The following is a 17,471-nucleotide window of genomic DNA, read 5'->3' on the forward strand; positions in this document are numbered from 1 at the left end:
GCGAATCTGGATGCGAAGGACCAACGACCGAAGACCAAGCACTTTTGACACCATGACAAGGCCTGACGTGGCCAGCCAAGGTCCTGGAATTGAATTGATTCGATTACGCTGCGGGCACAATAATGAAGTGTCAAATGTTGTATTTATCTGCTGCGGAAACATTCGGCAGGGGCAGTTGGAAAAGTAAAGGAGGGGAATGGGCAGTTGGAAAAAATAGAACTAGGTAAGCAAAGCCAAAAGTCAGCAGCACGCACTTGCGAAGAGGAAAGGAGGCTGTCAGGAGGCGGACGGCAGGACTTCTTGGCACGACCCTCGATGCCATGTTGCTGGCATTTTATTTGATTCCCTGGCTGTTTTTTCGGTGCTTCTGCTTTTTTGTGACCTGACTTGTGCCGCCCATTTGTGTTTTGTTTTCTTTGGATTTTCTCCGGCCGTTCTGCCCTGGTAAATATAATTTCTTTTGTAGCCTGGTCTAGTCTATTCTGGGCTCGGCTCGTTGCTTGTGACAATATTTTCGCAAGGCGGATAAAGGCGTTGGCAGCACGTGCCTGTGCTCCTTGTCAATCGACTCCTTGATGCGGATAATAACGAAATAATGTCGGAGGAGCAAAGAAGTTCTTGCTCCTTTGGCCTGGCTGAGCTTTGTGCTGGAATCAAGGAAGCAAGGGTTTCCTACTCCCCGTCTGTTGTCTTGGGATTTGGCATTCGAGTGCTAATAAACCAAATGACTTTGTGCCACTTGGGCACTGATCCGCGTCCCCGGGAAATCCAGAGGGGAGCTAAGATGAATAAAGAAGAAAAGATGAAAGCATTTCTCCAGGCCTCAGTCATTTGCACTCACACGTGCCGCAGGAATATTTCCTGCATATTTATTTGATTTCAATTTTATTCTCCGCTCCCCAGAGGTGAATATGCACTCATTGAACCGGGGCCAAAGTTCGTTTTGAATTTTGAGTCTTCTATTTGTGTGTCTGGTCAGTTTGGTCGCCTGTTTGCCATGTCTGTGTCTACAATTCAATTTCAATTTTCCAATTTTCAATGCCCGACTAGCCCCTCAGGCCCTCCTTCCGCTTTCGCTGGCCAGGATTTTTTGTTTTTGCGGTTTGATATTCAAAGTTTTTCCATTAAAGTTATTCGCAGAGAATAAGAAAAGTTTCGCTCACATACAGTTGCAAATATTCAATTTGAGTAGAAAATTATCAAACTAGTTTTTATACTTCTTGCCCCTGGGAAGCAATGGGGAGCAACCATTTCGCCCGCTGACCTTCATCAAAAGAGTGCAGTAACGCCCAAAAAAAAACATTTTGTAACATTTTCAGTAGCACGCAAAGTGCATAAAATATAGAAAATGCCTGGGTTCCTGCTGTTCGCAGTTCCTGCAACATCTGCCACTGTTGCAACCGTTGTAATTTCGAGGTCCTGGGACGCACCTGCTCTGCTCTGGTGTTCTGTGCCGGAGATGCAAGTGCGACAAATGAAATGGCGCCAGCTTGCCGAGCACTCGAGCAAACTGGGTGAACAAAAAAAAAAACGACAAAAAGCGCTGAAAATGGGCGAAAAAAAAGACGAAAATTCATTAAACGTTGCATTGAGCGGGGAAAACTTTAAGCCAACACTGTAAGTCCCTCGATAGAGCGCCAAAAGAGCAGATCCTAACAGGTGCTTTTCATGGCAGTTGGCAAAGGCAAACACGCAATATCTTTTGAGCGGCTACTTATGCCGGAGTGGCCTTTATCCTGACTAGCTCGCTGGCCAGACGTCTGCATAAATCTCCCATATTTCGACCAGACGAACTCGCACTCGACCTCCTCCCCCCCATCAAAGTAGCTCCACAGCACTATTAACGTGCCCCGGTACAAAGGGCGGCCAATGCAATCTGACGGGCGAGGCGATAGGGAACCCAGCCGAATAGAATCGAACTGAACTGAACTGGCAAATTTAGCACAAGGGAATCAAGGATTACCTCAGCAAACACACAGAGTACCACATGAATTGATGCACTGCGGGAAATTTATAGGGGAATAATAAAAAACACAGGTTAGAAAAATGTTATACAGAAGAACATAGTTTAGGTGGATTTATACATTATCTCTATCGGTTTTTTTTAGAATATTTAGACTTTCGTTCAATTTAAAAAGGTGCTTATACTCCCTTTTAACCTTCTATCAAATCACTAAAATTCTGTAGTATATGGATTAAGATATAAATATATGAAGGGGAAACCGGGAGTCTTTTATAATATAAATTCTTATAAAACAAGATTTAAATTTTCTTGATATTACATAGAAAAGAATAACAATTTTCTTTCCCTGCATGGACCCACAATTTCCAAACAGCTTTGGGGCGCTTTAGGGGGCGGTGGCCACAAGCCTGAAAAGCATTGCCAAAATTGAGTGAAAACCAAAGTTTGATACTGTTGTTGCAACGTTACGTGCCACTAGCTCCCTTTCCACCCCTTCCGCCCATTCCTTTCCTCGACCGGCCACGCCCACTTCCGCCACATGTTAAAACAATCTAAAAAGTTAGCGGGAAAACAATGTGATTGCAAGTGAAATATTCATGGAGTGCACTTTTGACATGAAACTTGGCCAAGCCGCAAAAGACGGCGAACAAGAGAGTTGAATGCGGGAGGCCAAGAGCGATGAAGGTGGTTCGAAAGAGGGCCAAAATGGTTGTTGGCCAGGTTAGTTTGCCGAGCAGGCAGTGCAGCAGTGGAGCGCTAATTTCGCAGCCACACTGGCCGAGCGGCAAACTGATAGTAAACTCAGAGCCACCAAACCACTGGAACCCACAATGAATACCCACATGCCCCGCCACTTTCTATGCGCTTCGCCAATCTCTTTTCACACACATGTGGGCCATAAAATCTGAAGTTATGTTCAACAATTTTTGGCCAACTGCTGTGGGTAATTTGTTTGCTCGCGTTCCTGTGGTTTAACAACATGTTATCCAGCCTGGGAGCACCGAAAATCAATGGAACGCTTCTTCCTCGACCGCTGAATAAATTGCTCGTCCTTTTTTTGTTATCTGTTGGTATTCAGTATTTATTAAGGTTGAATCATCAGTTAAAGGGCTGCACAGATTCAGTTTCGGTTTCAGTCACCCAAACAGATAACCAAACACTCGTACTTAGACTAATACACAACAAATGGAGCAGGACGAATGCAATGTGTCACCTTTATGGCGACAGGAAAATGAAATCACGTTGTCCCTCACGTGACAAATGCCTGGGGCTATGATAGATGTGACCGGGGCTCGGGCGGTAGATCCCTTCTCTGGGCTTTGTGTCCCGGGTCCTGGGCTCCGGGCACGTTCCAGATGGCCCCAGTGACGACAACACGTAGCGAAATGCGCATTAAATTGTGAAAAATGGAATTTCTGGGCAAATCAAAAGCGTATTACAATCCCCCGAAAATAAGTGAGACGCAGCACAGTCGCAGTCGCAGGCTGAAGGACGAAAAAACAAATCAATGTCAATGCTCTGACGTCTGGCAGGACCTTCTGCATTTGACGTAACAACATGCGAGTGCCGTCGCCACGTGATCAAGGCCCAGGCCTTTTCGATCTGGTTTCGTTTTGGTTTCGGTTTCGAGCACATGTCGTCCATGAATATCTGGTAGCATATTTATTGACTTGTCGACGGCTTCGTCACCTGGCTGGCTGGCTGGCTGGCTGCTGTCCTTTGACCTCGCTCATAAGCGCTGTCAGAGCAACTTTCCCAAGGATCCCGGGGAGCTCCAAGGAGCGGCAAAATAGGAGTGAGCACATCGACACGCCAGTTGAGTGCCTGCTCGTGCATTAGTCAACATCCCGGTCCTCCTGCTTATGCCTACAAAATTTTCACACTCAATTGCCCGGGCAACCTTTTCGCAGGATCACGCGCCGCAGAGCAGCCACCCACGCCATCTCGAACCAGCAGCTACTTAGCGAGTGTGTTGCATGCAACAAACATCCACACATCCTTTTGGAGCACCAGGACAACGTGTTTAGTTTGCCTTTCGCCCGAGGCGCCATTTCGTGGGACCCTTTGTGCTTTCGCTGCCTGTGTATAAATTGTATTTTTTGATTGCTGTTGCCCCGCTCGGTGACATTTTTATTCACCCAACTCGAGGGGTATATACTATATATGTGCCTGCATATCAGATTAGCGCATATATCATACGTAATGGTTTCCAAATGACGGCAATGATTTCAATTTCACGATAACCCAGGCTAGCACCCTCACCTTAAAGTATTAAAGTGTTTTTGCCTCACGGGCAGATTGAGTAATCAAAGTTATTACCCGATTCCTGTCTGCCAACGGTGCGTATGAGTAATGCTGCAAATAGGGAATGGCAAGTCCGGAAGTGAAATGCTTTCTCCCGTTTTGCTTTTACCCAGTTTGTTCACTTTTTATACGTGTTCTGCTTTCGCTCTGGGCTGCTGTTTTGTAGCCAAGTGATTGACGATAATTGACTGTCGCCAGCATAGGACATCAATCATGACGTCAAAATGGACAGCAGGCAGCATGTAAATTGCATGCGATAAAAACGAAATTGAATTCGGTAAACAAAATGATAAAAATCTACCCGATAATTTATGCAGGGCACCAGAGCAATGGCAATTTCACTGGAACTCCGGAAGTGCGAACAGTGGGATGTCGCCGAAAAATGCTGCAAATTCATGCTATTTGTTAGCCGTTTAATGCGCAACGAAATGAATTTGAATATATCATGACTTTCAGACAAGGACACTCGCTGCCTTGTTGGTCCTTCCTGCTCCTGGCTGCTCCTTTCGGCTCCTTTCTGCTCCTGGCTGCCTGTGCATATTAAATATTTCTGCGTGTCAAATGAAATTTTTGTAATTTTCCTCGGTGGCGTCAAATGAAATTCACACAATTCGCACAGCCGTGTGGCATGTTTAACTTCTGCGAAAGCAATTCACTTGTGCCCCCCGTTTAATTCACTGGAGTGCGATGGAAAATGTGACATGTTGCACGTGCAGCAGCAGTGGAGAAAGTTTTCCGGTGGGTTACAAAACAAAGAGAAGGTGCTTTAAACTTGCATTCGGTGGAAATTCTTTATTCCGCATTGTTTGCTCCTTTGCCATCAGTACCCTGGAGGTCTAGGCCAGAATGCAAAATAAATTGCCTCAAAAATCGCTGAGGCAAAAAGTGGGAATTTACCGGACATGTAGCTAACGATTTGCTGCTGCCGCTGCTGCTGCGAACCGGGAAATTCTGCAACGCTTGAAAAATGCGTGTATGCAAATTTCACCAACCTGCCAGCCAGCCGGCACAAAAAAAAAAATGAAAAAGAAAAATGTATTACACTTTCTAGTCGAAAGGTGGTTCTGCAGGTGCACGGTGCAAAAGGCAAGAAAATGTTGGCAAAAGGCAAGAGCACGATTCCAGTTCGTGGGTCGTGGCCTAATTTTCACCTCGGTTCGGTTTGGTTCGCAATGCAGTGCAGTCGAAAATGGTTGGGGGTAAAAAAAAAAGAAGAAGGAAAGCCAGGGGGAGACTCAACTTAATTAGGAGGTTTTTCCAGGTTTTTCCAGGGGTTTTTGCAAGGCTTTTCATCAGCGCGGTTCTCGCGGTGGGGAAACGGGTAAATACGATTCACCGGTGCTTCGTATATATGCCGTATATAATGCGATTCCTGACTGTCCCGTCTGTCCGATCGTCCTTCCTGTTGACTCGCTAACTGGCTTTTTGTTCCTGTTCCTGCTCTTGCCGTTGTTGTTGTTACACTTGCCGCATTGTTTCGTGTTTTTGTTGGCCAGTGCACGTGTGTTTGTGGAAAATAGAATGCATAAAGTGTGAAAAAGCAGGAGCAACAGCAACAGCAATGGCGACAACCACAACAGCAGCAAAGAGGAAAACAACGCACAAAGGGAAACAAATCGGATTAGGGAAGCGGAATTGTGGACGAAAAATGTATGGATGTGACCCTGGGTGTACGAGTGTGCGTGTGTGTCCGGGATGACCTCTGTGCCGAAGTATCCAGCTCAGATCCTTCGACAGCTGCTGGCCAATATCAATTGCAGTTTACCGTATGTGTGACTGATTGCATAACTATATGGAAATCGCTCGAGATGGCTCTTAAAGCTCCTGCTCTTCAACGCACCCAGCACGAGCTCAATAAGCTCTGCATGCGGGTCCTTTTTCACACATCCACATGCACTTGAAAAATTCGGAGAGATTCGAGCAATATCCTAGCTCCTTTTAAGACATTTTACTTGCAAGGGTTTAGAAATCACATAGGTGCTTCAAAGTATGCAACAATATAGTGAGGAATGAAATTATTATTCACTGCATACTTTTAGACACCTGCATAAATTTATATAGAACACTATTGATTTCGGTGGAATCGAAAAAAGTTTCTCAATATTTTCAATTTGAAAAAAAAAAATTCCAAGTAATTTACCCTGGAAATCATTCTTATGAAGTAATAACCCAGGCCTTCAACAGGCCTTTTACAAAAATGGTAATTTGGTGGAAGGAAACCCCTGTTTCTCTGTGTGCATGCACTAGCTCTGACACAAAGGACGATAACAAGGTTGTACGTGTGTGTGCGAGTGCCAGGACATGGTCCATTTTTTACGGACAGGCCAACCATTTAAATACTTCAACAAAGGCCTGGACTAGGGCTAGAGCAGACAAAGCAAAAATGTTTTGAAAAATGCGACAGGACAGGGCCAAGTGCAAAAGTGGGGGCTAGTGGGTTAAAGCTGACAATGATGCCGCTAGGAATTTAAGTGGCCACATAACTTAGTCGCCTGGTGACATTAAGCTGAAATTAACCTTGTAATGTCACACGGACAAAAGGCAAGTGCATAGAGTATGCAAGTTCTGTGGGTAAACGGGAAATGGGAAATGGAAAATGGGAAAACGGAGGGTGTGCTCTGTGATGGGATAAAATTAATTACGCAGCAATGTCGTAATAGTTGGCAAACTAGACTTAAAGCTAAAGGGAGAGATGTAGAGTGGCTGGCAAACACAGACGCAAATGAGACGAGCGGGCTCAAGTGATGAGGGGGGGGGGGGGGGGGGGGGGGGGGGATGTTCCACAGGGCGGATGGGGAATCTGAATCAGATGCCAAGTGAGATAAGCAAACAAACAGCCTTGGTGCTAAATTTTAAGTGTTACAAGGACAACAACGCGCGGTGTATGTGCTTGTATGCAAACGGAGATGGCAAGGACCTGCGGCTGTTTCCCGCTGTTTACGTGTGCGTGTGTTTGAGAGCCAGAGCCTGCAGCTCAATGTGTGTTTGCCTCTGTGTGTATAATTGTTTGCCGTTAAGTTTACGGCAACCACAGTCGGTGGCAACAATCGGCGGCAACGCCAGCAATCAGCCGCTTGCTTCTGCCGCTTGATGAGCTCGACCTGTCAATGGTTGCCTTTGACACTAATACCCCAACACGCACGGCGGTTGTCAGGTCGAGCAAACATACACCCACACATGAGCAGACACAGAAGGACCAATAAGACAGACACACGGACAGACATCTCATTATGGCTCTCCAAGTAGTTACTGGAAACGGCTTTGTGCTCGCACGATAATTTTATTCATTCCGTTCGGCTAGACCCCGGCGAACGGCAATCCAACTACTTCGCCTTTAATTACGCCAACAGCCGAATACCATAATTAAGTAAGCGGCTTATGATGCACAATTAAACGGTTGCCTTGACAGGAGTTTCATCATCAACGGCACTGGCATTGGCATTGGCTTGAGCCATCGACATCTTTGCCAGATTCGGATTCCGCCGCCACAGAACCCAATCAAACTTGAAAGGCAGAACACGCATACGCCACGTGGGACGCACACGGCATTAGCATAAAGGCAACGCAAGTCACTCGCCATAAACAACTTACAACCGCCGCTGTTCGCACGCGCACACTGAGGAAAATAGAAACCTACTTGGGTAGTATATAAATGCGGGTCTTAGTTTAAATTGGTTTTATATTTGGAATGTACACTTCGATAACAGTCCATAACATTAAAATATATTTCCAATTTATAAATCAATCTACGATTTCATGTTAAGGTATGCTTGAAAGTGCCGTCTCCTTACATATTTTATTTGGTTATTTATATTTACTTCAAGGGTGCCATCGAATTCTTTGAGCCAGGAAATCTGATGGATTCATTTCGAGACGACCTTCATAGTTTCGCTACATACTCTTGGACTCCTTTATAAGTGATTTTTTGAAGCCCCTAGAAAATGAAATCAATGCCAGCTCCTCAAATGTTTTGATTTCTCAATTTCTTCTCTTTGCCTTTTCAGAGTTTTTTTGTCACTGTGCACACACTCTAACTTTCTTCGTGCGTTTACATGTATAATTCGTTTGGGTCGCACCTTTCATCTAACGAAGCTATCAGCCCCGAGCCCGGCACGTTTGATGTAGCGCAAAAAAGGGTCAACATTGTCATGACCATCTCGACTGGCACTGATTTTAGCTTCCTGTTCCCGGCGGCTGGCTCCTCCCAGCCGGCTCCCAGCTTCCAGATCCCATGTCCATGTACTACGGAATATTTGGGCCTACGAAATGCCTATGCACGCACCGCTTCAAGTGTGCTGATAAAAATGTCAACACACAATTGATTCTCTCGCACTTTTGCATCGGGACGGGATCGAACATCGGCCATCGACATCGGCTATATGGCCTCACGTCTGTTGTTTGATTTTATTGGGCCACATTTTTTTTTGCCCCGCTTTTTCTCGGCCTAGCAGTTTTTATTTTCCAGCTTTCCTTTGCAGTTTTCCCTTTCGTTTCGGTTTTTTCTTGCCGCGACCCCATCCGCAACGTTTTTCCCCATCGGGGCGTTGTTTAGACGACCCGGGCAATTGTTTACAGTCCTTGGGTTTCATGACGGGTCTCCGGTCTCTGGTCTCTGGTCTCTGTCGGTCGCTCGTTGGGCTCTCCTGGCTACATGCTTTGCATGAAATCACGTCGTCATCAGGGCTGACATTATGTCCCTGGGATTAAAGTATCGAAATGGCACTTTGAATTTATCGCTCAAGTTGCAAAGTGTGATTTTTATTGATATTGATACTCTCGACTTTCCACTTGCCGCAGTTTTGCAAAGGCAACAAACTTGTTTTAACCGACTGGGTAAAACTTAGTTGCTCCCCCGGAAATAAGTGTATGCAAATATTGTAATGAGCGCTGGGGAAATGCCTGCAAAGTTTTACTATCTTGCGGCTCAGCTCTACATTTGCATAAGCCTCGAAATAAATATAAAATATTTTGCATTTAATTATCCTGCTCCTTGGCAGTGGCAGGCGCAGTCGCAGTCACAGTTTGGGGCTGGCAGTAATCAACAAGCGGTGGTGGAGTTGAGCAACCGAAATAAAAACTAAATTGAATTTCACAGTAAATAAAAGTTTATCCCCCAGATAAAGGTGGCAACAGCGTGGGTGCAAGTGCAACTGCAACGGCGCGCTACGTGCATTATTTACTGAAACTGGGCAACCAGGTAAAAACCTTGCCCCATTTTACCCTTACTTAGCCATCTCAACTCCACCTGGCTTAATTGCAAGCCAAGACGTGCGTGAGCTTGTGTACATTTTTGCGTCAATTAAGTTTCAACTCTCAGATACTTGGCAATTTACGTGTTGTAGCTTGGCTGTCGCAAGTTTTAAAGCAGATTCTCATTACGCGATTGCAAAACTTTTAATGTTGTTCTTTTGTAAGTTGGCCTTGCCAGCGCTGCTCATTGTTTCTCGCCTCCAGTTTGCTGGTGTTCCTGATTCTGATTCTGCTGCTGTTTCTGTTTCTGTTGCCTGTGATTTATGTGATAATTCCAGCTCAAGGAAGTCTCGCAACCAGACGATGAAGCCTGTTCCTCTGGGCCTCTACACACATTTAGATATATATGTGCCTCCTCATATGCGTTTCGCTCGCAAAACGGATGTTCAGAGGATATGAGCAAGTTTTAGTGCCATAGTTAGTTGTTTATTTTGCGAGCTGCAACTTATTTTTTATGTCCGCTGGCAGGAAGTAATCATCTTGATGGCTCTTGAAATTTATAGCGCATTTCGCTGGATGTGGCTGGCTGCCTATCTATCTGCGTAATGAACTACACGATTTTGGCATTAAAGCAGATGCTGCCGCCTAAGCAAAATGCCAAACACCGAACACCGAACAGCAATTGCAAAACACACATTCTGAGGCAAAGTGGAGAACATGCCTAGGAATACGCGAGCAATTGTGGGCGTTTTCGGCTGAAAACCCCAGGGGCAATGTCTGGGTTGTGTGTGTGTTACCGACAGCTTAGCACGGCCTTAATGCCGTTAAACTCGACTGTCGCTAACGCTTTTAACCTGAGGTTAAATTTTCAATTTGCTTTTACGCTTCTTGCCGGCTCAGACACAAAACCCCAAGCCAAACCAAACCAAACCATAGCAAACCGAAGACAATGGCAATTGCCGAGCTTGAGCCTGAGCATGTGTGTGTTAACCGACTTTACCCACTTTGGTCTATGGCAATGCCAAGCGCCTCCAGGTTTTTCTGCAACACCGCAGCAAATTACTCTCATGCCGCCTCTTTGTATTGTTTTTCATCTCTGGATATCCTTCTGCCTTGCTTGTTTTATTTTTTGTATATTTTTTATACACTTTCCTATACATAAGTCGAGCAGACAGAAATACTTATGCACGCAGGCAGCTTTGGCTTTTGCCTGTGACCTCTGCACTTGAATTTCGCCCGGCAAGGAATGGAAATTAAATTAATTCTATTGAATTTTATTAGATTTTGCCTAGCAGAGTACAATGATCGCCTTGATGACGATGGCAGAATGGCAAGGACACGGCCAAAAACAGGCACTCGAACCAGTTGGCTGTACAATTTGTAGGGAATAAAGTCCAAAATTTTCCTAGACGTCTCTGAAATTCCTTCTGCATTTCTCTATATATATGTACTTGTATATACATGCCTGTTGGAGTGCTCTTATAATTCAATTTCTTGGCTGCTTTTGTTGGGGGCTTCCGAGAAATTTGTTGAAGTAGCATATTTCATGCATTAATTTTTGTTTTCTGCCCCAAGTTTGGCAATTAATTTAATCGCACTGAACAGTGCGAGTCGAGTGGAGGACACTGTCAAGAAACAATTACGGTCCAGGCAATAAAAGGAAATAAAATTCAATTAAAAATTAAGTTTGTGAATTGCAAGGCTGGGCGACACGCCTTTAAGTCCTTTACACAAGGCCTAAACAACATAATGGGAGAGGGGAGCAGGGAAAGCAGCACGAAAGCAGGGGAAAAGCAGGAGAAAAGCAGAGCAAAAGCAAAAGCGTTCCAAGGAAGCCGGAGCCACGTTTGCATGGCATACTTTTGGGCGCTCTGTGAAGTTGAATGCAAATGCTTCCGTTTCCGTCAGGAGAATGGAATGCGAGTGCGTGTGTGCGTGCTGGGATGCCTGTACTGGTACTTGTACTCGTGAAACCTTGACACAGAAAAGGGAATCCCCCGTCCCCATCCCCATCCCCATCCCCATCCCCATCCCCCGTCCTCATATGGCAAACTCCCTTCATAATTCATCTAATTACCGAGTCGGGGGAAAATAAAGCACGACACTTTCGGCCATATAAATATCGACACTGACGACAAGCTGCAAAATGCTGCGGGACTTTTGCGACCTTTTCCTCAGACCGAGTCGCCAAAATTTTCTGCAAAATGACACGAAGTCACGTGTTAGACTTGGCGACTTTGGCGCTTGTTAACTTGTTAGCCCGCTGGCTAATGGCTAAAACGAATTCCCTGTTTGTCACCGAGCGACATTTAAGACTCGCCAAGATTTAATGAAACTCAGCCAGAGTTTTTGCTACAAGAGTGTTGGTGTGTTCCTACGATGACGATGGCGGCCATGGCGTCCAATACAAAAGTCAGTAAATCTCTAAAAGGAAAACCAATTACGGCCATTACCACATATGGCAATTACAAAGGACCGTTTCCTGTCTGCACGCGCTCGAACAGCAAAGTCTCATTAGTTGGCCACAAAGTGGTGGAAAGGGAAGGGGGCTTGCAGGGGCTGGAGAAGGAGGAGGAGGAGGGAAGGTATGTAGTGTGCCACTTACCGCAGATGTCGAAGGATATATGTGCAGGATCTGCGGGGAGGAGCCCGACCATGGATGGCTGGCAATGTTAATGACTCTAAAGATGATGGCAAAGATGACGAGCACTCTCCACCCATCCATCGAATGTCCTGGCAAACTGTTGCTAATGCAATAAAGCGACCATTTCACGTTCCACATACATTATTCCCTGTTCAACCAATTTGCCGGGCTAGCTGGTTGAAAAAGCAATCGAATTTTCCCCCTTTTTTTTCCAACCCAACATGACCCCAGCCAAATGCAACACAAATATTATATTATCCCTATATATTTTCTGATATATTTTTATGAACCTTTCAGGCCGGACATTTTACGGCTCCAAATCATTTTTCACATTTCGCCACAATTTATAAAATAAATATGGTCGGTAAAAAAGCGTAATGGAATTTATAGAACAAAAATGTGTATGCATAAATTACAATAACATCTGTCCCCGCCCACAATTCTTAGCTACTCGCCCACCCGATATCCCCAAATATATATATATATTTTCTTCTGCTATTTTTTCCATTTTTTGTATGCTTTCCGCAGGAATTTCATTTGGCGAATTGTTTGCCTTGTGTCGTAAATTTGCAGTAGTAAAAATTGTTAGTTGCGTTCCGCTCACAGGACATGGGACACAGGACATCGAACTACCGCCGCCATATGTGCGTGTTTACAGGCACAACATGGCACATACGAATTTTCATGATATTCCATAGTTTATGCCATCCAGTTGATCTATGGATTGGATTTTCCTTTTCTTGTTTTCCTGTCCCGCCTCCATTGTTTTCCCTTATTGGGCATGCAAAAACCCATTAGCACTGTTGAGTTCTAGGGGTAGTGCCTCCGAACTCCCCTCGCCACTCGAAAAACCCAGAAAACAGAAATTATCTCATTAGCATATTGCGTGGCAGGGGCCTATTCAAGGCGAATATCGATAAGGTTCGTTAAAAAGATTGAAATGTGCGATTTAAGGCGATTTACCCAATGTGGCGAAAAGGCGAGAGGCAATCGAAAAAGTAGAGGGCCCTGACCCGCGGGGGCTGAGCTCCCAGAGTTTCCCGTTCCCTGTTCGAAGTTCCCTGTTTTGACACTTGTCACCATTAAGTTAACAGCGGCAACAAGGGTAGACGAAGGGTGGTGGGTGGTTCGGGGTGGCTTAGGGGGTGGTTAGCCAGCTGAGAACCTCTGGCTTTAAATTCTGCCAAACGGTTTGACATGCCCGCCAAGATGTCGTTCGTCTACCGCTGTTCGTTGTTCGCCCGCCTGGCATTTTATGCTTTTTAAGTCAGTTTAAGATTTTTGTAGCCCACTCACAGACTGTCAATGACAATGGGGGAAAAGGGAAGGAGGTGGAGCTGCTCCTCCTGGGAGGCTTGGGGCACACATAGAACCCCCCCACCTCCCACGCTCCTCTTTCGAGCTTTTCCATTCCTGTTAGTCATTTGGCTTTTACTCGGCGCGGATTACGTTTTTATCCCTGTTGCCTGAAACACTTTCACAGCCAATTTTATTATACGCGAGTGTTTCGTTCCGCTTCGTTTGCTCGACTTTCCTTTCGCTGGGAAAATGGAAAAGCAAAGGCATGGCAAGGCAAGTCAGCCTTTGTGTTTTCCCATCGCACACTGGTTCAGCGTTCAGCTGACGCAGTTTGTGCATTTTTATGCCGCATATAAATAAATCTGTTAGTTGTGCATGTTTACGACTTTTAAAACCGACTCTGGGGAGAACGGCCGGGAACCCCACGCTGTCAACTTGTTCATAAGCGTCACTTTTATGCATACTTCACTGTGTAAACAGCGTAAAATTTTGTTGCGAGCGCTATGCAAAATTTATAAAAAGAACGGGGAAAGTGGATTTTAGGGGGCGTGGGACTCTGAGTTAAAACTTAAGTCGCTCTAAAACCATTCCCGACTTATGCAAATCGAAATGGAAAATTAATGCTAGCGCGTGTTTGAGCTTATTGGTTAGTTCTCAGCCAAAAAAAGGAAACCAGACCAATTGATCGGTCATTCCAAGTTAAGCACCTACAAATTCCCCAACAGGGAGTTCAGAGGAGACACGGCAAGTGTCCAGACCTTATCCACCGGGGTGCTGATTTAATGCCCTGCACTTGAGCCCCAGTGCGTAATTTTATGAGGCCCATTCCCGGGTTTTATTAGCCAGAGCGCCGACAATAAACTGTTTATGTTTATTATTTGCTGATGACCTACGTGCAACAAAGCGGAACACAGGCACCCAGCAGTTCAGGACCTCCTTTTCTGCTAGTGGCGTCAAATGAATCACTTACGGGCCAAAAACTCTTGCCGCCCCCCGTGAAATTCCTGCCCAGAGCATCTGAGAATGTTTGGCCAGTAGTAAAAAGGCGGATGTGGCCTGACTGCGTAAATTACAAATTAGCAATCACACTAAAACCGGCACAATAAATTCCCCGAAAAAGCTTTTGGCCAACTCTTCATATTCAAAGCGTCAACTCATTAAACGGCCCTCGTCCGAAAAACTACCAGGCAGAGGCATTTCAACTCGAATCAAATGAAGCACGAAAAACAAATCAAAGTTTCACCGCTCGGAAGAGCCACCCACTCACGAGTTCTGCTTTCTCCCTTCGAGATATACATATATCCAGATATCCAGAACCCGATTCCAGATCCAGATACAGATGCAGACTCAAACACACTCACATTTACACCCGTGCAAATAGGATGCGGATGCGTGTGCGTTGAGCAATTTGAGAGCGGAAATCAAAAATTGACCTTAAATCCCTGGAACGAGCGGCGAAACGAGAAGGAAAGGCAGGAAAATGTGGAAATGTGGAAATGGGCAAATGGTTGGGTGGTAAGAGGGGTCGAATCAAACGCGTCTGGGCCATTAAATCGACACCTTCCATTCTGGGGGGGGCGAAATGAAGTATAAAAGTAGCAAAATAATAAAAATTTATTGAGAAATAAAAAACAATTTAATTTATTAGTATTTAGTGTAAGAGGAAATAATCGAAGTTATAAATTTTTTATGCCAGGCCAAGTCAAGTCCTTTAAATGCCAAGTGCCTGTGAATAGGATATAGTATGGGTAGGGGGTGTGGCCACTCCCCCAAATTGTGGGCGGGCAGTTAAAAGCAGAGGGAAAACAAATGAATTGGAATACGTTGGCAGTCAGTGCCAAAAATAAAGCGGAAATGCTGCCGGATGTGTGTCCATGTTACGTGTGTGTGTGAGCATGTCTGCCATGGCTGTGTGGGTGAGGAGAAAGGAAAGAAAGGAATGCCCCTACATGTGTGTGAGTGAGTGGAGAAAGGCAGCCCCGTGTACGTGTCTATTTGTGTGAGTTAGTGTTTCAGAAATGCTCGTCTCGGATGTTGAGTTCCAACTCTTATCAAGTGTGTAGATCTTACTTATGACTTTAGCCCCAAAGTTCGGGGGCTGCGGGGGTTAAGGGGACTTAAGGACGAAAAGCGGTTAAGCACCGCAGTAGGAAGGTCCAAATTTGTTGGCTGTCCTTGTCGGTGGCCGGGTAATTTAATTTATCGTCTTCCCTGTTAAATGACGCTCAAGAGTATAATTCGCCATCGAAGCACGCGGCTAATGCGAGCACAAATTGCGCTCTACCAGCGATGAGATATATATCCGAAGTATGTATATATACCAGTATCGACCACCGACCTTCGACCCTTGTCGATTTCGGTTGGGGCGTATCATCACTTAGTGGGTTGCACATGGAAAAAATATCCATAATCCCGGTATTTTAAAGCATTTAAATATGAAATGGGAAAATGATTAAAACGGATTAATATGCTTCTATAGCTTTTTGCATTTTTTATACTCCATTTAATTTATGTTATGTGGTTGGAAAAAATGTATCTTTGTGTTAAAATTTCGTTTAAAAGGTTAATGCTCTTTAAAACTATTTTATCGTTAGGTGTCTAAAAGCATGCTATAATATAGTTTAATTGAAATTGCAGACATTCTTTATTTATTGCATACTTTTAGACACCTGTATAAATGATTTAAAATGTGTGCTATATTTTATGAGAATTTTTTTCTGCATTCTTTTAAAACCATCATTTTTGAAATAAAGAATATTCTTAGGAGTACAAAAGTCCGATGAACTAAGTAGGAAAGCTGACATCGTTTTTTACTGCATACTTTTAGACACCTTCATCAGTAATTTCCAGATCCTAGTATTTTTATAATTGTTAAGTTAATTTCCAAAACAGGTTTGGATGATATCAAGGGTCTTAAAGATTTGAAATACAGTTTTATTTAGACTATTTTTGATCAGTTTTTTTTCCCCCAGTGTGGCACTGCCAGAAAGTGCTCACTTTGGCGCATGTTTTCGCTGGCGTCGAGCGCGTCAAGTGTGCGGCTTTAAAAACACAAGCAAACACAGACGCGTCCCCGTGTGCGCAAAATGCAAATGCTGTTACCAGTTACCCGCTGCCAGTTACCAAAAACTCAAAGACTGGGGTGCGGAGTGAGCCAGAGCGTAAACAATGCACATTTTAATTTCAGCCCAGTTCGTTGCCACAGAACAGAACACGGCAGAGTGGGCCCAGAACTAGAGAGAGGATATGTGCCAATAAAAAGTTTGGCAAACAAAGTTGGCGTCACAAAACTGCAACACATTGCAGCTGGAACAGCATAGAGCTGCAGACCCAGAGGCAAACTAACTGCAGAGCCAAAAATCGGAGGCAACGGGGCAAAAACCGAACCGAACCGCAAGTGCTCTCTGGTATATAACCTGATTTTCGCTTTTGGGCTACCGGGTTTTCCATTTACCCAGGTTTCCTGATTTTCCCCCGGTCCAGAAAGCGCCTTTAAGTTTGTCTAGAGAGCAAAGTTAATTAACCCTAATTTGTATGTTGTGCGTGGAACTGGCTCTAAGCTGCTTGGTCTTCGCATCCTCTGCTCTGCAATTTGGTATGTGTAGTGTGGCAATGCACAATTCACCTGTCACAGACGCCCTTTTTTGGCCAGGACAAATGCAGTTGCGGAAGCAACATCCCAGCAGCATAAACGCTGTATAATTTATGCATTTTATGTGGACCGCAGCAAAAGAAGCCCAGCTGTCCCAGACACCAAGATACGTGTATTATGTATGTGGCTGGCACATTTTTTCCGCTGACTAGCTGACTTGGCAAGGGCCAGGACATGCTTTTTTCTCTCACCGAAAATAAGTGAATTTTCGGCGCACAAAATCACTGCAAGTCGCCGAAAAGCAGGCAGCAAAAAGCTTAAAGACTAAAATGTTGTCGGCTGAAGACAGGGAATTGTACACTGACAAAAAGAGGGAGTAATACTAAAAAAAACATATGAAAACAAACACATCACAAAACATAAACAAATATTTTAGTCAAGGTAGTATACATTACATTCGATGAAACTCATATGATATT

The 17,471-nt window shown here is 44.7% G+C and overlaps 1 protein-coding gene across 2 annotated transcripts in view; it reads right to left on the bottom strand.

Moving 5' to 3' along the window:
* The window catches only part of LOC119562096 (limbic system-associated membrane protein), a 134,095-nt gene that overhangs the window by 35,881 nt on the left and 80,743 nt on the right, over window positions 1-17,471 (bottom strand). The window lies entirely within an intron of this gene.

This window comes from Drosophila subpulchrella, chromosome 3R, assembly GCF_014743375.2.
Source record: "Drosophila subpulchrella strain 33 F10 #4 breed RU33 chromosome 3R, RU_Dsub_v1.1 Primary Assembly, whole genome shotgun sequence".
Taxonomy (NCBI): domain Eukaryota; kingdom Metazoa; phylum Arthropoda; class Insecta; order Diptera; family Drosophilidae; genus Drosophila; species Drosophila subpulchrella.